This window comes from Macaca mulatta, chromosome 15 (genome assembly GCF_049350105.2).
Source record: "Macaca mulatta isolate MMU2019108-1 chromosome 15, T2T-MMU8v2.0, whole genome shotgun sequence".
NCBI lineage: Eukaryota > Metazoa > Chordata > Mammalia > Primates > Cercopithecidae > Macaca > Macaca mulatta.
Window position 1 is genome coordinate 16,104,562 of NC_133420.1, and position 24,883 is coordinate 16,129,444.

Genomic DNA, 24,883 nt, shown 5'->3' on the forward strand with positions numbered 1-24,883 from the left:
GCACTCCTCCCCACCTTCCTAAACCCTGTGTCCTCACGAAGACTCATGGAAAAAAACACAGGGGGGTAAAAAAACCAAGACTGGTTCTATCACCCACCAGATCATAACCAACGCTGAATCTAAACTCCCACCTAACCTCTAGATAAACACTCTGGGGCAAACATTCCCTACAGAGGATGAACCCCCTTTGCAAGCAGCAGCTTTCTCTACACACAAGCTTCCAGAAGGAAGAGGGGGCCAGGGGCCAAATATCACCTCCTGCACTTACTGTTTTCTCAGTGACAAAGTGGGGACAGAGAGCTGCTTTAGAAGGAAGAGATGATGATCCCCAAGTGCACCACCAGCACCCTGATGCAATGCTCCTTGGCACAGAGGAATTCAGGAGATAGTGGTGGTTACGCCATCACCCCCTGCAGCTGGCTGAACTCTCTGCCTCCAGGGCTTTGGGCTCCCCTTCTCAAGGCCTCTGGAGAGAAGGAGAGAGAAGTTCACCCTCCACATGTGTAAGAAGGTTGTGCCAATGACTAGACATCAAAACCAGCCTTACCTCTAGGCCTCACCATGCTCTGCAGCCACCACAAATGGCAGCTCTTGAGGTTCTGACACAAAAAGACAGCCATGCTCGATCATGGGGAAAAGACAGCCGAGTTGTGCTCAGACAAAAGTACTCCCACACCCATGTACATAAAGGGCTGTGCACACATCTCCACACACACACATCCCACAGATGGCCCTTAATTCAATTCCATCCAACTCACACACACACTATTTAGAATACAGGGGGCTTCTGGTTAAACATGGCAGAAAGACTGAAGGCTTGTAGAGCTCATCCTTCCAAAACCCCCGAAAATGAAAATGGGAAACCCAAACAATAGGGACAGTTCTGGCAAAGAGTGGGCACAAGTATGAACAGATCTAACAGACTGAAAGATGCCACAACATGAGGACTGCAGAGGGGAAAACCTCCCTTCACCCAGGATAACAGAAGGCTCAGGAGGTCCTAGGAGGTGGCAGGCACCTTGCATGAAAGCGGAAGGTGGGAACTCAGATGTGGGGGGACTGGTTGAAGGCTGCAAGTGCAACAGCTAGACACCCACAGCCCGTTCCCTCCCCCACTGGATACATTAAACAAGAGAAGTCTCGACTTGAGAACACCAGGTCAGAGGGGGAAGGGGTGGGGAAAGGAGACCCAAAAAAAAAGCGGAGAGAGAACCTGAGTGGCAAACCTCGGAAGCCTCAGGCCCCCCACTTCTGCTGCTCCTCACAGGAGGGCAGCAGACAAACACCACACCACCCTCCATTCCCCAGGCAAAGACAAGGGAGTCTTCTCTTGAAACACCAGCCCCAGAGAAAGAAAACCTATATACACCACAACGTGGGACTCAAGAAATGAAAAGGGCAGCCTCCCATCCAGGCACCCACACTGAAGAGCCCACCCAATTTCCAATCAGTTGTGTGCCCGAGACCACAGGTATCTGAGAGATGACCAGATAAGTAGACAAAATAACAGAAGAAAGAGTGCCAGAGATCAAAGATTAAAAATATGTATTATAAAATTAATATCCTCTGAAAATCAAGAGAAGACACCACACCCATGAAATAAACATGTGTTTTTTTTCCCCCTTAAAGGGTAAGTAGGAAACAAGAATCACCCTAGTTAGAATTAAGCATGTGATAGCCCAAACCCCGCAACCTCAGGATAATCATGAAGAAAGCATCAGACAAATCCCAATCGAGGAACATTCTACCAAATATGTGATCTACCAAACTTATGAAGAAAGCATCAGACAAATCCCAATCGAGGAACATTCTACCAAATATGTGATCTACCAAACACCTCAAAACTGTCATGCTCATCAAAAACTTAATTGTCACAATCTAGTGGAAACTACGGGGACATGATTAAATTTAATGTGGTGTCCTGGAACAAAAAAAAAGACACTGGGTACAATCTAAGAACGTCTGAATAAAGCGTAAACTTTAGTTGATAATAATATATCAATACTGGTTCATTAGTTGTGACAAATACACCGTACTAAAGTAAGATGTTTATAATGGGGGCAAACTGGGAGTAGGCCATGTGGGAACTCCAACTTTTATGTACACCTGAACTATTCTAAAGTAAAATAGTCCAATTAGAAGAGGTGGAAGGGGCCGGGCATGGTGGCTCACGCCTGTAATCCCAACACTTTGGGAGGCCGAGGTGGGTGGATCACAAGGTCAGCGGTTAGAGACCAGCCTGGCCAATACAGTGAAACCCCATCCCTACTAAAAATACAAAAATTAGCCAGGCGTGGTGGCACACGTCTGTAACCCCAGCTACTCAGGAGGCTGAAGCAGAAGAATCGCTTGAACCTAGGAGGCAGAGGTTATAGTGAGCTGAGATCGCGCCACTGCACTCCAGCCTGGGCAACAGAGCAAGACACCACTTCAAACAAAAACAAAAACAAAACAAAACAAAAAGAAGAGGTGGGAGAGCAAGCCAAGCAAATCTCAGAAAATTAGCGAAGGGATAAATGCCAGTCACATCCTACCCCCAAAATCAAAGGATTAACCCAGGAGTCCAGATTTAACTAGGAGTCCCAGAAACATGGGGGTGGGGTGGGGGAAGGAGAGGAAGAAATTATCAAGTAAAAAATGCCAAAAATAATTCCCAGAGTTGAAGTAGTCAAGTAGTCAAGACTTTAAAGGCCCACCAAGTGCTCGGAACAATGGATATAAAAAGAACACAAAGTACAATGTGAAATCTCAGAATGTTAGGGATACAGTTGGAGAACCTAAAAGCTTCTAAAAGTCATCCCTCTTCCAAAAAAGTTCCCAGGGAGGAACAATCAGAATGGCAGTGAGTTCTCAGGAGCAACCATGATGGAGACTTCTCAGCAGCATCACTATCTTCTCTGGGAAATGACTTTCAATCTAGAATCCAATACTCAGCTGACCAAGTCAAGTGTAGGGACAGAAAAAGACTTTCTCAGACTTACATAAGGACTCAAAACAGGATTTTAACAAGAGAGCAAACTCAGGGACAGGTAATGTCACTGGGAGCATTCCTGTCTGCCTACCCAGCAGTTAATTCTCCCTTCCTCCTTCCAGATGGAGCCTGAGGGAGGCTGACCCAGACCCAGCCCCAGGGGAGGGGGACCTGGCCTAAGAGAAGCCCAGCCCTGGTTCTAAGGACTGGTTCAGAATGGGTGCACCCAAATAATCCCAAACCTGTCTACTTCCAGACTTGCAATTACTTGAGTCAATGAATAGTTCTTATTAAGATAGTTCCTGTTGGCCGGGCGTGAAAATCCCAGCACTTTGGGAGGCTGAGGTGGGTGGATCACCTGAGGTCAGGAGTTCAAGACCAGCCTGACCAACACGGTGACACCCCGTCTCTACTAAAAATACAAAATTAGCTGGGCGTGGTAGTGTACACCTGTAGTCCCAGCTACTCAGGACGCTGAAAACAGAAGAATCACTTGAACCCAGGAGGCAGAGGTTACAGTGAGCCAAGACAGTGCCACTGTACTCCAGCCTGGGCAACAGAGCGAGGCTCTGACTCCCAAAAAAAAAAAAAAAAAAAAAAAAAAGATGGTTGCTGTCATTATGTCCAAATTATCCAACCAATACAAACAGGACCCAGGAGGACCACAAGTGGAGACACAAAAACAAGTCCCAGAATGACAACCAACAGAAGCCCAAGATGGTAGCCAGGCACGGTGGCTCACGCTTATAATCCCAGCACTTTGGGAGGACAAGGCGGGTGGATCACCTGAGGTCAATAGTTTGAAACCAGCCTGGCCAATATGGTGAAACCCCATCTCTACTAAAAATACAAAAATCAGCCGGGTGTGGTTGCAGATGCCTGTAGTCCCACCTACTTGGGAGGCTGAGGCAGAAGATCACTTGAACCCGGGAGGCGGAGGTTGCAGGGAGCCAAGATCAGGCCACTACACTTTAGCCTGGGCGACACAGCAGAGACTCTGTCTCCAAAAAAAAAAAAAAAAAAAAAAAAAAGAAGCTCAACCATGGGCCAGAGGGGCAACAGTCCTGGTAAGAGCTAAGAGCAGGATAGAGGCTTCTGGAGGAACAAACAGGATGGATTATCTACCATTTCCAGGAAATTAGAAATTAGTATAGATTGCATTTTCTTGGAGCAATGTAAAAAGCAAAAGATACAAACTTTAATGTATCAAATTTTTCTACTTTGATTACTGCTTTCTGTGTCCGATTTTTCCAAAACCATGAAGATATTCTATGTTTTATTCTAGAAGCTTTATTATCTTTCATGTTTACATCTATGATCTACCTAACACTGATTTCTGAATATGATTTGTGATAAAAGTTTCATTTTTTTCCCTTATGGAGAGAGTTCAGTTCTCCCAGTACGTTTTCTGAAAAGGCCATCTTTTCTCTTTGTCATGTGTCATAAATTGACTATTGACGTGCAGTTTGTTTCAAGACTGTTCCATCCAATCAGCCTATTTGTCTATCTTTTTGGCAACACTGCACTGTCTTAATCACTGTAGCTTTTATAAAGTCTGGATATTTGGTAGGATATGTCCTTCAGCTTTGTTTTTCTTCAAGAATGCTTTGATTAAGGCCAGGCGCGGTGGCTTATGCCTGTAATCCCAGCACGCTGGGAGGCCGAGGCGGGTTGATCACAAGGTCAGGAGATTGAGACTATCCTGCTCAACATGGTGAAACCCCATTTCTACTAAAAATACAAAAATTAGCTCAGCTTGGTGGTGGGCGCCTGTAGTCCCAGGTACTCGGGAGGCTGAGGCCAAAGAATCGCTTGAACCCGGGAGGCAGAGGTTGCAGTGAGCCGAGATCACGCCACTGCACTCCAGCCTGGGCAACAAGAGCAAAACTCTGTCTCAAAAAGAATGCGGCCGGGCGTGGTGGCTCAAGCCTGTAATCCTAGCACTTTGGGAGGCCGAGACGGGCGGATCACAAGGTCAGGAGATCGAGACCATCCTGGCTAACACAGTGAAACCCCGTCTACTAAAAAGAATACAAAAAACTAGCCGGGCGAGGTGGCAGGCGCCTGTAGTCCCAGCTACTCGGGAGGCTGAGGCAGGAGAATGGCGTGAACCCGGGAGGCGGAGCTTGCAGTGAGCCCAGATAGCGCCACTGCACTCCAGCCTGGGCGACAGAGCGAGACTCCGTCTCAAAAAAAAAAAAAAAACAAAACAATGCTTTGATTAGTCAGGTGAGGTGGCTCACACCTTAACCCAGCACATTGGAAGGCCAAGGCAGGAGGATCTTTTGAAGCCAGGAGTTTGAGACCAGCCTGGGCAACACAGTGAGAGCACATCTCCACTAAAAATTAGCTGGGTGTGTTGGTGCATGCCTGTTTGAAATGCTTGTTCCCCGGTGCTGTAAATAAACGGCACTTGAACGTAAATTTCCTCAGCAAGGCCATTTTTATACTTTCTGCAGAAAGGGAACATTTGCTAGCAGTTTTGCCACCGAACAAAGGAGACAGAGTACACTGAACAAAGGAGACAAGGTCATTTATAACCTGATGCGTCCACCCTACTGCTGTTTTCAGTTTCCATTGGCTGGAATGGGACTTCACATTCTGTATTTGTCCTGATTGGCTAGCAACTTAGAACTTTATAAAAGAGGCAAAGGCAGAGGAGAACAAAGGAAGGAGGAAGTAACTTGTGGAATGCTAAGAAAGGTAAAAACACCTTCAAATAAGGAAAAGGAACAGGCTATGACCTAATGCTTGCTTGGACCAGTATAAGCATGCCAGGGCAAATATTTAGGCTAAATTGTAGGAGCTAAGAGTATAAAGAACATTAATTTATTTACTATAGCTAGCAGATATTTAAGAATGTTAGCACAGGTCTTTAAATAAATTTTGCTTCTAAAAGAAGTTACTATTTATTCCTAATCAGATGAAGAGGAAAATCTTTAAAATGAAACTTCTACTTTACTTTTTACACCTATAATCCCAGCTACGCCAGAGGCTGAGGCTGGAGGATCTCCTGAGCCCAGGAGTTTTAGGTTGCAATGACCTATAATCGTCGCACTGCACTGCAGCCTGAGCAACAGCAAAACTCCTTCTCAAAAAAAAAAAAAAAGAGAGAGACAGAATGCTTTGATTATTCTTGGCCGTTTTGCATTTTCATATAAATTTCAGAATGAGTTTGTCAATTTCTGAAATAAACAGCTAAAACAAAAGAAAAGCTGCTGGGATTTTCACTAGAATTACATGGCATCTAGAGGTTAATTTGCAAAGAAGCAACATCTGTACAGTGCCAGCAGAGCAAAGATGACCCGCATGCACCTGGCGCCATCACTGAGAGCTGGCAGCTGCCCATGCAGCCACCATATGCCCACCCATGACCCAGTAACTCCATACCTAGGTACGTACCCAACAGCGTGCACATGCACGCACACACAAGCTCTGAAGGCCAAGCCAGTGACAGCACTGTTTGGAAGAACTATGGAAATGAGCTCAGTCTGTCACATGGATAAATATTATATCCACATAACCAAAAACCATTCTACAATAAGAATAAACATATACAACCATACAGATGAAAGGCACAAAAAAAACTGCTGAATCAAAGGAGACAGACACAAAAGAGCAAGCAGCAGAGCAGGGTAGTTTTAAAAGGGCCAAGGGGACCACCCACAATGAAAGTACAAACATTAGAAAAAACAGAAGCTTGTCCACCTTGGTAGATCAAGCCCATCAAGATAGAGATGGTCAATGTAGATGAGCAAACATGTTCTAAAAGAGACTATATTAGACTTTAAGAAAAATCCAGGCCAGGTACAGTGGCTCACACCTGTAATCCCCACGCTCTGAGACTCCAAAGTGGGAGAGGATCGCTTGAGGTGAGGAGTTTGAGATCACTCTGGGCAACATAGCAAGACGCCATCTCTACAGAAAAAAAAAGTATTTTCTGGCCGGGCGCGGTGGCTCAAGCCTGTAATCCCAGCACTTTGGGAGGCCGAGACGGGCGGATCATGAGGTCAGGAGATCGAGACCATCCTGGCTGACACGGTGAAACCCCGTCTCTACTAAAAAATACAAAAAACTAGCCGGGCGAAGTGGCGGGCGCCTGTAATCCCAGCTACTCGGGAGGCTGAGGCCGGAGAATGGTGTGAACCCGGGAGGCGGAGCTTGCAGTGAGCTGAGATCCGGCCACTGCACTCCAGCCTGGGCGGCAGAGCGAGACTCCATCTCAAAAAAAAAAAAAAAAAAAAAAAAAAAAAAAAAAAAAGAAAAAAAAAATATTTTTTTTTAATTAGCTGGGCGTGATGGCACATGCCTGGATCACAGCTACCTGGGGGACTCCCATGACTCCAGGAGTTTGGGGCTGCAGTTAGCTGCGACTGTGCCACTGCACTCCACCCTGGGTGACAGAACAACACCCTGTCTGAAGAGAAATGAAAAAAGAAAAGAAAAATCCCAAATTCTGTAAAGTAAAACTAACAACAGTGCAATAAAACAAGACGTGATGAAAGTAGAAATAAGAGGCCGGGCGCGGTGGCTCAAGCCTGTAATCCCAGCACTTTGGGAGGCCGAGACGGGCGGATCACGAGGTCAGGAGATCGAGAGACGATCCCGGCTAACACGGTGAAACCCCGTCTCTACTAAAAAAATACAAAAAAATAGCCGGGCGAGGTGGCGGGCGCCTGTAGTCCCAGCTACTCGGGAGGCTGAGGCAGGAGAATGGCGTAAACCCGGGAGGCGGAGCTTGCAGTGAGCTGAGATCCGGCCACTGCACTCCAGCCTGGGTGACAGAGCAAGACTCCGTCTCAAAAAAAAAAAAAAAAAAAAAAAAAAAGAAAGTAGAAATAAGAATAACCCTAACAGGTGGAAAACCTAACACTCTCTACTAAAAAACTTTTGAATCTACGTGGAATTCAAAACCACACCTGCAAAATGTCTAGAAAATAGTACACATGAGAAACAGAACACTACATAACAAAACTTTCTTCCCCCTCCCCCCGCCCCAAGACAGAGTCTTGCTCTGTCACCCAGGCTTGGAGTGCAGTGGCGCGATCTCAGTTCACTGCAACCTCCACCTCCTGGGTTCAGGCAATTCTCCTGGCTCAGCCTCCCAAGTAGCTGGGATTACAGGTGCGTGCCACCAAACCCGGCTAATTTTTTTTATTTTTAACAGATATGGGGTTTCACCATGTGGGCCAGGCTGGTCTTGAACTCTTCATCTTAGGTGATCCGCCTGCCTTGGCCTCCCAGACTGCTGGGATTACAGGCCGTAAGAAACTTTCAAAGCAAAAGTAAATTTGTACTCAGAGGAAATATCCTAAAAACCAAATTCCTAACCAAAAAAAAAAAAAAAAAAAAAGAAATATAAATTAAGCATCCAAGAAATCAGAAAAAAAGGCCGGGCGCGGTGGCTCAAACCTGTAATCCCAGCCCATTGGGAGGCCGAGACGGGTGGATCACGAGGTCAGGAGATCGAGACCATCCTGGCTAACCCGGTGAAACCCCGTCTCCACTAAAAAATACAAAACACTAGCAGGGCGAGGTGGTGGGCGCCTGTAGTCCCAGCTACTCAGGAGGATGAGGCAGGAGAATGGCGTAAACCCAGGAGGCAGAGCTTGCAGTGAGCTGAGATCCGGCCACTCCACTCCAGCCTGGGCGACAAAGCAAGACTCCGTCTTAACAAAAAAAAAAAAAAAAGAAATCAGAAAAAAAAACAATGCAAGTGAAAGTAAGGGAAAGCAGAAACAATGAAGAAAAAGCCTGAAGAAAGCTAGGGAGTGTAATAAATACATTTGCATAAAACTGCATTTAAGAACAGGAGCTCCTTCAGTCAGGTGAGGTCCACAAGGAAAAAAAGAAAAAAATGAATAAAATTAGTTCCTTGAAACAAAAAACAAAATAGATAAACCACTCAGAGAAGGGTATTAGTACTTTCATTTTACAGACATGAAGGCTCTACAAGGTTAAATAACTAGCCCAAGGTCACTATCATCCAGTTAGTGAATCTAAAAAACCTGAACCTAAACCCAGGGTGATCTGACACCCAGATTTACTTAGGCAGTGTCACACACTGAAGAACGATGCCTGCTGCCATGATTGGGAGGCCCATGTGGTGGGCCCCAGAGAATGGCCCCACCTGCCCACAGTACTCCCTGGCCCTGCCAGCGCCCCTGGGGACCTGAGGTGAATGTGAAGTGCAGGCCTGGCCTGCGGTGGGGTGTGAGCTGGCGCTAGCACTGGTATCTTTACTCTAATATAGCATCCCACGCCCCCAGAGTCTGCACCAGCTCTGGGTTCCTCACCCACAGGGTCTACCTGGAGCCCCTCCTCATCTAGCTCACAGGCAGGCAGGCTTGGGTTGAAGCCTGAAGAGGACTCTGGCTGGAAAGCCCACCTGCAGTCCACAAGTTCCTGCCTACCTCCCCTTTCAAAGATGCGGTTAATTCAGCAAGGGGGGCGGGGAAGAAGATGATTTCAATACACAGTGAGTGATGAACAGTTGGACAGATGTGCTATACAAAGGCCTCCCTCTCTGGTGTCAAAATCTAACAAGGACCTGGCAAATTTCATGGACATGAAATACATGGCCTTCTTTCAGTTACTCCTTCCTTTTTCACCTCCAAATAATGGTGAATTCACAAATGAGAAGTACTCTGAAAATGCAACCAAAATCTGTACAATCTGATTTAGTAAAGAAGGTAAATCGGAGACAGCATTTGTATTGGATTGTTCCTTCTAACCAGATCAACAAAGCAGTTTCTGAGGGCCACTGACACATCAACAGAGACAGACGATTGAGCTAGTTAAATTCACGGGAACTACTGGGGCCCAATACCAGGAGCCAGGGCACACTGGATGGGTCTGCGTGGAATATGAAGCCTGGAGCAGCTCTTGTCTCACAGGAGGTTTGATCTGGCACCAGGAAAAGAGCCACCAACAAAGCAGTTGCCCCAGCCCAGCCCAGCCCCCACAGGCTCCACTGTACTGAAACGCCTGCAAGTTACCTTTGTTATTATCTTTGTAATCAATACATGTTACTAATACACATTCAGTAAGACAAATTCAAAAGATACTAATGTGGCCAGGGTGCAGTGGCTCACATCTACAATCCTAGCACTTTGGGAGGTCGAGATGGGCAGATCACCTGAGGTCAGGAGTTCGAGACCAGCCTGGCCAACATGGTGAGCTCCCATCTCTACTAAAAATACAAAAATTAGCCGGGCATGGTGGCAGGCACCTGTAAGGCACAGTGGCTCACGCTTGTAATCCCAGCACTTAGGGAGGCCGAGACAGGCGGATCACCTGAGGCCGGGAGTTCGAAACCAGCCTGAACAACATGAAGAAACCCCATCTCTACTAAAAATACAAAATTAGCCGGGCGTGGTGGCACATGCCTGTAATCTCAGTTACTTGGGAGGCTGAGGCAGGAGAATCGCTTGAACTCAGGAGGTGGAGGTTGCAGTCAGCCAAGATCGTGCCATTGCACTCCAGCCTGGGCGACAAGAGCAAACCTCCATCTGAGAAAAAAAAAAAAAAAAAAGGTGGCTGAGCGCAGTGACTCATGCCTGTAATCCCAACACTTTGGGAGGCCGCGTGCGGATCACCTGAGGTTGGGAATTCAAGACCAGCCTGACCAACATAGAGAAACCTTGTCTCTCTACTAAAAACACAAAATTAGCCAGGTGTGGTGGCGCGTGCCTGTAATCCCAGCTACTCTGGAGGCTGAGGCAGGAGAACCGCTTGAATCCAGGAGGCGGAGGTTGCAGTGACCCAGGATCATATCACTGCACTCCAGCCTGGGCAACAAGAGTAAAACTCTGTCTCAAAAAAACAAGATACTAATGTGTCCGAGAAAACAATCCAACTCAAAAGGTAAACAGTGTTAACACACTGGTGGACAGCCTCCAGGCTTACACACATTCATACAAGCAGTCATGATCTTCTCTACAAATGCAGGAAACTACTACATTATTCAACCTGGGTTCTTCTCTTTCTATCTAGTGGTCATCTTTCTAAAAATATACATAGTTCTGTTTAGTTCGGACTTAAAAATTAAAAGATAAAAATACACACAGTGATCGACCTCATTCTTTTTAATGCCTACACAGCATTCCACTACACAGTGGCATCGCATTTTATTTACCCATTGCCCTGTGGAAATGTCCAACTGGACATGTCCCACCACAAATAATGCCATAACCAACACTCCAGTACATGTATCTTTACATGCTGGGGCCAATATTTCTTTACAACCTGGCATCTCTGCAAAGCACATTTTTTCGTTTGTGTCCACAGAAAGAAAAGAAAGAGTTGAAAGCTGTAACCCCACGCAGAGTAACCAGCAAGGCCCGAGACCTCTCATTAGGTAAATTACATGGGAGTCAGCCACCCTTCGGCAGCAAATGCCCAGACAGGTAGAGAACACAGCCTACTCACAACAACCCATCCTCTTCCTCCCACCCCCTCCAGCTGTGGCACTCCCACAGCTCAGCTGGAGGACGCGGATTAGGGCCACCAATGACTATCACCAGAAGCACCGAAGGACTCCTTAGCAACCATTCCAACCTGGATGCAAAGCCTCCCATCACCCCATGAGGAAATACTCCATCGGGCTGCCTGAATAAACATTACAGCTGGGGAGAGCAACCTCCTAACCACCACTGAGGTGGCTGTCCTTACTATCACCCCCTATTTGCAGATAAGGGAACAGAGGCCCAGAGGTGAAGTGAGAACCAGCGTCACACGGTGCCCTCCTCACTCGACCGCAGCCTCTCAGAGCTGGGCCACACGCCCTCGAGTGTTTGCTGCTACAGAGACGGTTCATCAACTCAGCCGCGACAAAGGCACTTTCTCTTTGATGAAATTAAATAAATCCAAAAATACTGAAGTGGGGGCTAAAAGGGCTGGGTTGGTATAAATAATCTCCAGCAAAGGCCAAAGGACTGGACCCCAGAAGCCGTGCATGATTTCTCCTCCAAGCCTCAGACACTAGAGGAAACCCAGGACAATAGCTGACGAAGCCAGTTCTAAAGTAACAAAGGAAGAAACGGCAGACCCAAAATAAGGGCCAGGGATTACTACCCCAAGGGCATTCCCAGGTATGCCAAGCTGTGACTTCGGAATGGTGGGAAAGTGGAGCATGAGCCCTCACTGCAAATAAACTACACACATTATATACACCTTACCCACAGACCCCTCACCCCACCCAAAACCCTACACTCACAACTCTCCTCCCCCACCCACCATCTCCCCCAAAGCTCCTAAAACATCAGACTGCACTGCCTCATTACGCTAAGGGCATGCCCACCTTTCCCCTTCCCCCACCCTCCAACCATGTCAACAGCAAATTGTAAAGCTGTGGGATCTCTGGAAGCAGCACTTGTTAATTAAACCAAGTCTATGCCGCTGCTGAACTTTACCAATACAACACTATGATTTATCCAGGGTGTGCAAAGAATTACAATGGCCTTTTCTCCCCTTAAAAAGCTGAAGTGAGGCCGGCGGTGGCTCAAGCCTGTAATCCCAGCACTTTGGGAGGCCGAGACGGGCGGATCACAAGGTCAGGAGATCGAGACCATCCTGGCTAACATGGTGAAACCCCGTCTCTACTAAAAATACAAAAAACTAGCCGGGCGAGGTGGCGGGCGCCTGTAGTCCCGGCTACTTGGGAGGCTGAGGCAGGAGAATGGCGTAAACCCGGGAGGCGGAGCTTGCAGTGAGCTGAGATCCGGCCACTGCACTCCGGCCTGGGCGACAGAGCAAGACTCCGTCTCAAAAAAAAAAAAAAAAAAAAAAAAAAAGCTGAAGTGACCAAACTAAGGAGACACATATGAGATGTCTTTGCTTATATTACGGTCTACCTATAAACAGTCACACGTCCCACCTTCCAGTGGTCACTTCAGGTTTAGAATTCATATGCACAGTTAAAACAGTTCCCTTAGTTAAAAACAATTGTTTAAGACAGCAGTCCTCTCTTGATATTAAAAAGAAACAGCAAGGAAAAAGGAATGACTTTCACTTTCTACTCTGTGCACTTCTGGAGCTTGATGTTTGTAGCAAGCTTGTATTGTAACTATTACACCCCTGTATTATAGCTGTTACATTGTTTTTAAGATCTCAGTGAACTGAGCAACATAGTATAAACACCATATACTGTTCCAAGTTGACTAGGTTTCCTACACTGCACCAACTGTATCCCAGAAATTACGCCACTCTTTGCAGCAATGCTATGAGACAGGTTCCATAACCACTTGGCAGATAAGAAAACTGAGACTTAAAGGAGCAAAAGAGATGATTTGTTCAAGACCTACCTCACAGCAGGTAGGTCTAAGTGGCTAAAAGGAATACTCCTGTCAGCCCGAGGTCAAGTCAGGGCTGTTGCTGGCCGAGCAGCAGTCTCCCTTGCAGCTGGAACCCACAAATTGCCTTAACATGCCTACCTTCATTCCTTCCAACACATTTACCTGAAACTCTCCAAGAACACAATAGAACAGACTAGACACAGGGCAGCTGCCAGCTATTAAACGCCCTTGTTCGTGGGAACAGACATCCGCAGTGGTGTTCAATGTGGAGAGATGGACGGAAGAAAGAGCCCCGATGCACCTGCCGATGGGAGGCCCTTGCCAGTTAAGGTGACTGAGCTCCAGGAGGTGAGGGCAATGTGCTATGGGTCCAAATATTTAGCATGTAGCACAGTGCTGAGCACACAATTAGAAACCCCAACACCTAGGTAACAAACAAGCCCCAAGTGTACAAAAGCCTGCCTGCTCCAAACCCCAACGCCCCCGGGGAGGGCTGAATCCAGGAACCATTAATAGCTGCGGTCTATGGAGAGACTACTGCCTTGTGCCAGGTACCCTATCAACTCTGTAGCACACGACCCTCTGAATCCCTTCCCAGGTCCTATGAAGGTGTTACTATCACATTTTGCAGAGGAAGAGAACGGAGATTCAAAAAGATTTAAAAGCTGGCCCCAGGTCAGCCAGCTTGTAAGTGGTAGAACCTAGACTTGAAGGCAGCTGACCCCAAAGCAAGGCTTCCAGTGTGGGGTGCTGCACTGTGCCTGCAAGGGAGAGCCACTCTCCACCAGGAAGAGGGGGAATGGCATTCCCAACTCTCCCAGCCAGCTCTCTCTGAATTCCAGCTAACAATATCCCCCCCCGCCGCCCCCCGCCAAGAGCCAGAGCAGCGTAATTCCAAACTGCACCTCCTCTTGCCAGAGCACAAACCCCTGCCAGCCTAGCCTGATGAAACACCACCACCCAGGCATTCCAGCACTTCATTTCTCAGTCACTTCAACCACTGGTGTGATCTCCTGGAAGAACTAAACCAAAGTGGGGGGCAGGAGGGGTGGCGCGCCAAGAGGTTGAGTCAAGAAGTGAGATGTGCACAACAGCCACTATCACAAGCTGCAAAAGCGCCAACAGCGATGAATATTAACAGCGACAAAACCACCAAGGGCTGTGAAACACGGGGCTATGAGAAAACTTAAAATGGACGCCGTCTCTGAATTTTATGCACCAGGCTCCAGTGTATAACAGTTGGAAGAAAACAGGCAGCAAGGACCATCATTTTAGTTGATACAGAACATCAACCTTAGACCTGGCTGCCTGCGTCTATCGCCTCCTTCTAGTTCCCACAGTGGCCTTCACCTAACGACACCCAGAGTACCTCCTCCAGTGGCCGCTTCTGCGCTGTGAACGGAGCTGCTGTGTCTGATCACTGCCTGCCCAAGCTCACCCAAACATCAGACCCTGTGCTGACCACAAAGCCGCAAAGAGTGGCTTTTGATTGGAAAATGCGCACACCCAAAACAATCCAAATAGCCTGTTCATTTAGAAAAGCCCATAGTCCAGAAACATAGGCTCACACATATAAACTGATACAATGTTTTCTGAAGAGAAATTTGACAGAATTCTTACCAAAAAGCGATTGAGTTGAAGAGTCCACCCTGCGAACCACACACTCACACTTATATGCTTATAGACAAATTGTATGTTTTTGAAAACAAATCTGGTACAGTTTTACCAAAATTGTATAATATTCCAAAACTACAAATAGCCCAAATGTCCACCAGTAGGAGACAGGTTAAATCAAGTACACCCACAAAATACTCTCTGCAATTGCTGAAACAGACGACATAATCCGTCTGCGTGGCTGTCAGGGAGCACGATGAGACATTTTATCACGTGAAAGGGCAGCAGCATGCTTGAAGAATACAAACGTGCATGCAGATAATGTGGGTTTTTTTCTGGGAGGAATCCCAAGAACTTTCTCACAGTGGTTTCTTTTCAGAGAGAGTGGGGAAAAGCTTTTATACCTCCCTAAGCAACTTGAATTTTCTTTTTAAAAAGTCAACTGGGGGCCGGGTGCAGTGGCTCATGCCTGTAATCCCAGCACTTTGGGAGGCTGAGGCAGGTGGCTCACCTGAGGTTGAGTTTGAGATCACCCTGGCCAACATAGTGAAACCTCGTCTCTATTAAAAATACAAAAAAATCAACTAGGCATGGTGGCAGATGCCTGTAATCCCAGCTACTAGGGAGGCTGAGGCAGGAGAATTGCCTGAACCCAGGAGGCGGAGGCTACAATGAGCCGAGATCACGCCATTGCCCTCCAGCCTGGGCGACGAGCAAAACTTCATAACCCCCTCCCCCCCGAAAAAAAAAGTCAATTGGGAATATCTAAACCATCAGATTACAAATGATTTTTTCTTCTTTACACACTTGTATATTTTTTAAAAATCTAACATTTTAAAACATTTAGTGTGGCAGGTCTGTTCACATTAATATGGAAAAATGGCTGGGTGTGGAGGCTTACACCTGTAATCCTAGCAATTTTGGAGGCCAAGATGGGAAGACAACTGGAGGCCAGGAGTTCAAGACAGGCCTGATCAACATAGCGAGACCCACCCCCACATCCCTAAGGAAGGAAAAAAAAAAAAGTATTACTGAAAATAAAAATAAGAGAAAATAAGTTATGCTTAAAAATATACATGGAAAAATGACTGATATTTTGACAATGCCAAATTGCAATACGATATAGTATATCCCATTTTTGTTTTTTAAAAAACCTCCCTACATGAGGCCATTATTTATATGCGCATTGAACCTAGAAGGATAAACAAAGCAAATTTATCAATAACGGTTACTGCCTGGGACGTTGAGGAGAAGCTTTCATTTCTCTTCAAGCACTTGGCTTTTAATTTCTTTTCTTAGGCAGGGCGCCGTGGCTCACGCCTGTAATCCCAGCACTTTGGGAGGCCGAGGCGGGCGAATCACCAGGTCTGGAGATCAAGACCATCCTGGCTAACATGGTGAAACCTCGTCTCTACTAAAAATACAAAAAATTAGCCAGACGTGGTGGCGATCCCAGTGGTCCCAGCTACTCGGGAGGCTGAGGCAGGAGAATGGCATGAACCCGGGAGGCTGAGCTTGCAGTGAGCCGAGACCATGGCACTGCACTCCTGCCTGGGCGACAGAGCGAGACTCCGACTTAAAAAAAAACAAAACAAGGCCGGGCGCGGTGGCTCAAGCCTGTAATCCCAGCACTTTGGGAGGCCGAGGCGGGTGGATCACGAGGTCAGGAGATCGAGACCATCCTGGCTAACATGGTGAAACCCTGTCTCTACTAAAAATACAAAAAACTAGCCGGGCGCGGTGGCGGGCGCCTGTAGTCCCAGCTACTCGGAGGCTGAGGCGGGAGAATGGCGTGAACCCGGGAGGCGGAGCTTGCAGTGAGCCGAGATCGCGCCACTGCACTCCAGCCTGGGTGACAGAGTGAGACTCCGTCTCAAAAAAAAAAAAAAAAAAAAAAAATTCTTTTTTTAAAAATAAGTATGGGCCAGGTGCAGTGGCTCACGCCTGTAATCCCAGCATTTTTGGAGGCCAAGGTGGATGGACTGCCTGGGCTCAGGAGCTCGTGACCAGCCTGGGCAACATGGTGAAACCCCATCTCTACTAAAATACAAAAAAAAAAAAAAATTAGCCGAGCATGGCGAGATGCACCTGTAGTCCCAGCTACTCAGGAGGCTGAGGCCAGGGAATTGCTTGAACCCAGGAGGTGGAGGTTGCAGTGAGCTGAGATCGTGCCACTGCACTCCAGCCTGGGCAACAGAGCAAGACTCCATCTCAAAAAAAAAAAAAAAAAAAAAACCTCTATACTTTCGTAATTAATGTTTTATCAAATAAAAAAACCCAGAAAATTCCACATTATGATTCAGGACACTATCCTCTCCCCAAGGATTTCTGAACACTTGGCCCGTTCAGTCCACTGACAGGTCGGTTGGGCAGGCAGGCAGGAGTGATGATGCCCCTCCCAGACAAGCCTGTGCTTTCTGCCCTGGCCTGGAACAGAGCTGCTCTTTAAGCTCTGAACCATATGTAAACAACACCTGCTGAAAAAAGTTCTGCCAGACACAAAGGACCCATGGAAAGAGCGCTGGGGATGGCCTCCTTTTTCCAGTAGGTCCTGCAGCAGTCCACCGCATGGTTCTATACAAAGAGATGGTCCTGAAGTGTGTTGGGAAGTTGACGCGCGCTTCCCGGAGCCACAGTCATTCTCTGCCCTCCTCCCTGCTGGCCACTGGCCATACGAGAACGCTTGCATAATGTCCACCATTGAAAGGGCTTCGGCACTCTGGAAAGCAGGCTGACCCACAAACTCTCTTCTGCGACCCATACATTTCTGATTTCCACATAGGAACACATTTTTAATGTTCCAGGGCTCAGCACACTATTTTCAATAGGTGCTTATTTCAAGTCAGCTACATTCTCCAGAACGCCTTCCCCTGACTGCCCCACACCCAGACTGAGGTGAGCTTGGTTTCTGGGTGGGCTCCTATGAGACCCCCTTCTCAGACACCTAGCACACAGTGATGAATGGGAAACAACAGAATTCTGCTTCCGGATGCACTCACTCCCTCCACCGGGGGAAAGGACCATTCAATACATGAAAACAAAACTATCTACAGGCGGCTGCCCATCGCTGGATGAACACATAAAATCTGGTAAATACATGCAAATACGAGAATATTATTCTGCCTTAAGAAGGAAGTTAGTTCTGACACATGCTACAACATGGATGAACCTTGGAAATACTACGCTAAAAATAAGCCAGACGCAAAATGACAAATATTGGATGATCTCATTTACATGAGGTACTTGAACATTCAGTTTCACAGAAGGAAAGTAAAACGGTGGGCAGGGCAAGGTGGCTCACCATTGCCACCGTGGGATTATACATGCCTGTAATTCCAGCACTCTGGGAAGCTGAGGCAGGCAAATCACATGAGCTCGGCGTTCGAGACCAGCCTGGCCAACATGGCGAAACTCCGTTTCTACTAAAAGTACAAAAAATTAGCTGGACCTGTAATCCCAGCTATTCAGGAGGCTGAAGCAGGAGAATCGCTTGAACCTGGGAGGCAGAGGTACAGTGAGCCAAGATCACGCCATTGCACTCCAGCCTGGGAGACAGAACGAGACTCTATCTCAAAAATAATAACAATAATAATACAAAAATTAGACCAAGCACAGTGGCTCACGCCTGTAATCCCAGCACTTCGGGAGGTCAAGGTGGGTGGATCACCTGAGGTCAGGGGTTCCAGGGGTTCAGGGGTTCCAGGGGTGTGCTCTGGCACACCCCAGTGCGGGGATTTGTGCTCTGGCAAGAGGAGATGCAGTTTGGAATTACACTGCTCTGGCTCTTGGTGGGGGATATTGTTAGCTGGAATTCAGAGAGAGCTGGCTGGGAGAGTTGGGAATGCCATTCCCCCTCTTCCTGGTGGAGAGTGGCTCTTCCTTGCAGGCACAGTGCAGCACCCCACATTGGAAGCCTTGCTTTGGGGTCAGCTGCCTTCAAGCCCACGTTCTACCACTTACAAGCTGACTGACCTGGGGCCAGTCTGGCCAACATGATGAAACCCTGTCTCTACTAAAAATACAAAAATTAGCTGGGCATAGCGGCAGGCGCCTGCAATCCCAGCTACACAGGAGGCTGAGGTAGGAGAATCTCTTGAACCCAGGAATCAGAGGCTGCATTGAGCCAAGAGAGCGCCATTGCACTCCAGCCTGGGCAACATCAAAACTCCATCTCAATGAAATATACAAAAACTAGGCCAGGCACGGTGGCTCACGCCTGTAATCCCAGCACTTTGGGAGGCTGAGGGAAGCGAACCACTTAAGGCCAAGAGTTCTAGACCAGCCTAGTGAACAAGGTGAAACTCCGTCTCTACAAAAAATACAAAAATTAGATGGGTGTGGTGGTGTGTGTCTGTAATCCCAGCTACTCAAGAGGCTGAGGCTGTAGTGAGCCAAGATTGTGCCACTGCACTCCAGCCTGGGTGACAGAGGGAGACCCTATCTCAAAAAAAAAAAAAGAGAAAGAATGGTGAGAATGGTGACCACCACCAGTGGATGGGGGAGGGGAAATGGCATCTAATGGGAACAGAGTTTCAGTTTGAGAAAATGAGAACGTTCTGGAGATGGACAGTGTTGATGATTGCACAACATTGTGTAAGTGCTTCATACCACTCAACTGTACACTTAAAAATGGTAAATTTTATGTTATATATACTTCACCACAGTTTTTAAAATTCAAAAAAAAAAAAACCACCTATTTACAAGTTGTGAAAAGTGCTATAAAGAGAAACTATAGTGGGCGCCGAAGAAATCACAGGAGGAGGCCAGACGCAGTGGCTCACTCCTATAATCTCAGCACTTTGGGAGGCCAAGGTGGGCAGATCACCTGAGGCTGGGAGTTCAAGATCAGCCTGACCCACACAGAGAAACCCCATCTCTACTAAACATACAAAATTAGCCGGGCTTGGTGGCGCATGCCTATAATCCCAGCTACTTGGGAAGGCTGAGGCAGGAGAATCACTTGAACCTGGGAGGTGGAGGTTGCGGTGAGCCGAGATCGCGCCACTGCACTCCAGCCTGGGTAACAAGAGCAAAACTCCGTCTAAAAAAAAGAAGAAAGAAAAAAGAAATCACAGGAGGATGAGATCAAAGTTAGGTGGGGGGCTCTCCAGGGCCTCCCTAAGGAGGCATCCGCCTCCTCCCCACTGGACCAGGATCTCCCCAAGGAGTCAATGCGGCATCCACGTCTCCATGTCCTAGAAACAAAAACTGTTTAAGACAAAAGGCTTGTCCAGGCTCAAACCAGTAAATGGAGTAAGACCTGAAGCCCACTCATCAAACGGCTTAACCAGGACTGAGACCCCCAGAACCTAGTGGTTCATGAAAGAGGCTGCCTTGCTGGGTGCTGTGGCTCATGCCTGTAATCTCAGCACTTTGATTGGCTGAGGCGGAGGGATTGCTTGAGTTCAGGAGTCTGAAACAGCCTGGGTGGCCAGGCGCGGAGGATCACCTGACGTCAGGATTTCGAGACCAGCCTGGCCAACATGGCAAAACCCCATCTTTACTGAAAATACAAAAAGTAGCCAGGCGTGGTAGTGTACGCCTGTAATCCCAGCTACTCAGGAGGCTGAGGCAGGAGAATGACTTGAACCCAGGAAGTGGAGGTTGCAGTGAGTCAAGTTCGCACAGCTGCACTCCAGCCTGCGCAAGTGAACAAGACGCCATCCCAAAAAAAAAAAAAGAAAAAAAGAAAAGAAAAACAAACAGCCTGGGCAAAATGGCGAAACCCCCGGTCTCCACAAAAAAATACAAAAATTAGGCATGGTGGCACATGCCTATAGGATCCCAGCTACTCGGGAGGCTAAGGCAGAAGGATCATTTGAGCCCAGGATGCAGAGGTTACGGTGAGCTGAGATCACACCACTGCACTCCAGCCTGGGTGACAAAGTGAGACCCTGCCTCAAAACAGAAAAAACTAAGAAAGTGGCTGCCTTGCGCTCAAGGCTGGAGAGGGAGATGACAAAGACTGAAGGAGAAAATCGATCCTGTCCAGAAGAGAGGAACAGCCTACAACCCTCTGACCCCAGAAATTCCACTTACGGGAGATAATCAAGCCACGTGGACCAAGACTTACATGCCAAGATGCTCCCTACAGCTCTTCTCATAAAAGGGAAAACAGGGCAACAATAATCTAAATGTCTAGTAATACAGGATTCAATACATTATGGCATATCTGTACAATAGCAATTGTATAATTGTAGGCCGGGCGCGGTGGCTCAAGCCTGTGATCCCAGCACTTTGGGAGGCCGAGACGGGCGGATCACGAGGTCAGGAGATCGAGACCATCCTGGCTAACACGGTGAAACCCCGTCTCTACTAAAAAATACAAAAAACTAGCCGGGCGAGGTGGCGGGCGCCTGTAGTCCCAGCTACTCGGGAGGCTGAGGCAGGAGAATGGCGGGAACCCAGGAGGCGGAGCTTGCAGTGAGCTGAGATCCGGCCACTGCACTCCAGCCTGGGCGACAGAGCGAGACTCCGTCTCAAAAAAAAAAAAAAAAAAACAGATGTATAATTGTAAAAATAACTCAGAAGAATACACTATAACATTAAAAGGAAAAAAGCAAGCTATCAACTGTGTATTCAACGTATATATACTATTGCTCTAATTTTGAAAACAGACATTATCAGAAGAAACACACCGGCATCTTTACTGTAGTTAGCTCTGGATGGTGAGATCACAAGTGATTTATATATTTTGGTATTTATTCTTTTCAGTTTCTTTTTTTTGAGACAGAATCTCACTCTGTCTCCCAGGCTGGAATGCAGTGGCACAATCTCGGCTCACTGCAACCTCCACCTCCCAGGTTTAAGTGATTCTCCAGCCTCGCCCTCCTGAGTAGCTGGGACCACAGGTACTTGCCATGGCGTCCAGCTAATTTTTGTATTTTTAGCAGAGATGGGGTTTCACCACATTGGCCAGGCTTGTCTGGAACTCCTACCCTCAGGTGATCCGCCCACCTTGGCCTCCCAAAGTGCTTGGATTACAGACATGAGCCACCGTGCCTGGTCTACCTTTTATTCTTTTGAAACAGGGTCTTAGTCTGTCACCCAGGTTAGAGTGTAGTGGCATGATCACAACTCACTGCAACCGCAACCTCCCAAGCTCAGGTGATCCTCCTGCTTCAGCCTCCCAAGTAGTTAGAACTACACACATGTGCCACTATACCCTACTAATTTTTTCTTTTAGGAGACATTTTGTTTTTTTTTTTTCCATCACATTGCCCAGGCTGGTCTTAACCTGGCCTCAAGCAATCCACCCGCTTTGGCCTCCCCAAGTACTGGGATTACACGCATGAGCACCTCACCCCACCACAAGAAAAATGTATTTAAAGGGCCTTGTACAATGCCTGGCAAATTATTGGTGCTCAAGGAGTATCTACTGCCTTACAAGTGAATTAAAAATGCAATAAATACTGCTTCTGCAGCCCCACAGAGAAAAAGGTTGATGGTTATCTTGGCAAGGAGGAAGAGGGTCCAGATGGAAGCCACACAACTGGCTGCAGAGGTAAGAACGGAAGGAAGTCCTGTACAAGATGTGAAAGACCGCCAGCAACTTGAGACAGGCTTTGTTCCGCCAGCTACTCCTGCTGCATGCAATGCTCCACAAACCAGCGCTGCTGCCAGCACCTCAGAGATGCACTTCAGCTCGGACGAAGGATGTTTCCCAGGTCACACGGGAAACCAATACGTACAGCGGAGAACAAAGCTCAACCACAACTTCTGGCTCAAGTCACTAAGGCAAACCTCCCTCCCAGCACAAAAGAGATTTCCCACGTGCCACCCATAGGTATAAACAGTGATATCGCCAGTGGCAAGGCCCAGGTCTGCCAGCTCCCAGGTGAGGAGGTCCAGTCTGAATGGCACCTTTTAAACCTAAAAGCTAATGATAAACAATCATATTTCACCAGAAACAAAGCTCACGATATCCCATGTCGCTCCCATCTCCAACACCACAGCCAGTGCCTGTATTTCTTTGTCCCCATGACAAACTCAAGTTTCCTGAGGCTGTACAAGTCCCAGAAATAATCTTAAAAAGAGATCGAGTTATGATCTGAAAAGAAGACAGTCTAGTTAGCCCTGCCTCCTTACATGAAATTTATTTAAAACCAAAATTACAACATTTGGAGCACGAAGCCCAAGGTCTGCTGGAAATTTTGGGTTTTGGGGAGAAACGCATTGTTTTAAAATCTAGTATAGATAGGCCCTATTTAGTACCTGTCTACCCATGACAAGATTTCACAGTAGGGAAACCTCATTATTGAATTCAGAAATACATGAATTGACCCACCTGGCCTATTCCGGTTTGAAATAGAAACCAACACAGAAATGATCTTAAGCGGTAGGATAATGAGACATATAACCAGCATACAGCCACAGCCATTAGCAACATGAGTCAGTACTTTGTGCAAGGCAAAAAAAAAAAAAAAAAAAAAAAAAAAACCCTTAAAAGTACAATAAAATAATCCTTCAGGATAAAAAAGAGAACTGAAATTCAAAAGAGGTTAGGAGTGGTGAACAGGCAAAAAAAAAAAAAAAAAAAAAGCACAACAAAAATCCCTCAGCCAAGCACAAGGCAACCGGACCCATGCTGGAACCAGTTCTGACTTGCCATTCCTGAAATTCCACTCTCCCGAGGTTTCCTGGCTCTTCCTTCCTTAGGCTTTCTTTTTACCTATTTGGGCCCAGTGGAGGCCGGAGAGGGCCAAGGGCACTGTACGAGATGGGACGCCCACACAGTGGGCTTAGGGGCTAAGGTAAGGGCATGCAGTCAGCATTAGGGGGCCACCGAAAACCAAAATTCACAGATATGCAGAAGCTCGTGGGAGAAGTCTCCTGGCCTAACTAACCAGCTAACAGTCTAGAGCCAGACTGGGCCTGAGTGAAGTCAGACAAAAAGGAAGGGCCAAGAGGCAGGAAGCAAGGAAAAATCAAAGGATGACAGGATCCTGCTAAAACATCTCAGTCCCACAGCTAGGAGGTCTGGAGGGGGTGCCACATTTTACCAAAAAACCAACAAGATGGTTGCAGGAATGCCAAAATGAACCAAAACAAATTCCCCACTAAAATACAGAACCACTGCAGAGCCAACAGTTAACATGCTTAGCCGAGAGGTAACCTGGGTCTCAGTCCTCACTTGTGGCCAACACTGGGTTCAGTCTGTCTCCTGCTTCTTTGCATTAGTCCTTCCATAGTCTCTAACAAACAGCAGACACCAAGATCTGGCTGAGTTCCCTAGCTGTACTAAGCCATTCTGGTGCTTCCAGGCAGATGGGTGATAGTCACCACAGCAAAACACTAGCCAGCCATAGAATTTGGGGTGGGGAGGTCACAGTTCCACCAACCAAGAGAAGAGGAAAAAATAAGCATTAAGAGAAAGGAGGCCGGGGGCTGTAGCTCAGGCCTGTAATCCCAGCACTTTGGGAGGCCAAGGCAGGCAGATCACCTGAGGTCAGATGTCTGAGACTAGCCTGGCCAACATGATGAAACCTCACCTCTATTAAAAACACAAAGATTGGCCGGGTGTGGTGGCGCATGCCTGTAATCCCAGCTACTCCAGAGGCTGAGGCATGAGAATCACTTGAACCCAGGAGACGGAGGTTGAAGCGAGCTGAGATCACACCCCATCACACCCCTGCACTCCAGCCTGGGCGACAGAGTGAGACTGTCTCCAAAAAAAAGAAAGAAAAGAAAAAAGAAGGAAGGCAGGGAAGGAAGGGAAAGAAAGGGAAAGGGAGGGAGGGAGAGAGGAAGAGAGGAAGGAAGGAAGGAAGGAGAAAGGAACCAGAAAAACAGATAACCAACAAAAACATACATTTCATCACCTTCCTATGGAGAGAAACAATTCACTGTGAATCTTATGTGACGCTCCCAAGAACCCTAATAGATACCCAAGGCAGGCATAATTATTCCCATTTTACAGATGCAAGATCTGAGGCTCAGAGACTTGCTTTGTAAAGGTAACCGATGAGGACCAGAATCCAGCTGCTCAGGCTCCAAGAGACAC

General features: G+C 47.3%; 1 protein-coding gene and 1 long non-coding RNA gene across 34 annotated transcripts in view; one reads left to right on the forward strand and one right to left on the reverse strand.

The window, feature by feature from the left end:
* PRRC2B (proline rich coiled-coil 2B) overlaps positions 1–24,883 on the reverse strand; it is a 131,891-nt gene that overhangs the window by 83,037 nt on the left and 23,971 nt on the right. For 2 of the 33 annotated variants that reach the window (XM_077967409.1, XM_077967404.1), the window contains exon 2: positions 19,847–19,921. The exons of the other annotated variants lie outside the window; for them this stretch is intronic. The gene's annotated coding sequence lies outside the window, so the exon portion shown is untranslated. The remainder of the gene's footprint in view (positions 1–19,846; positions 19,922–24,883) is intronic. 33 annotated transcript variants of the gene reach the window in all.
* Positions 7,970–24,883, forward strand: part of LOC144335026 (uncharacterized) — a 109,137-nt gene continuing 92,223 nt past the window's right edge. The window contains exons 1-2 of the long non-coding RNA XR_013405406.1: positions 7,970–8,256; positions 8,539–10,686. This is a non-coding gene — a long non-coding RNA (uncharacterized LOC144335026). The remainder of the gene's footprint in view (positions 8,257–8,538; positions 10,687–24,883) is intronic.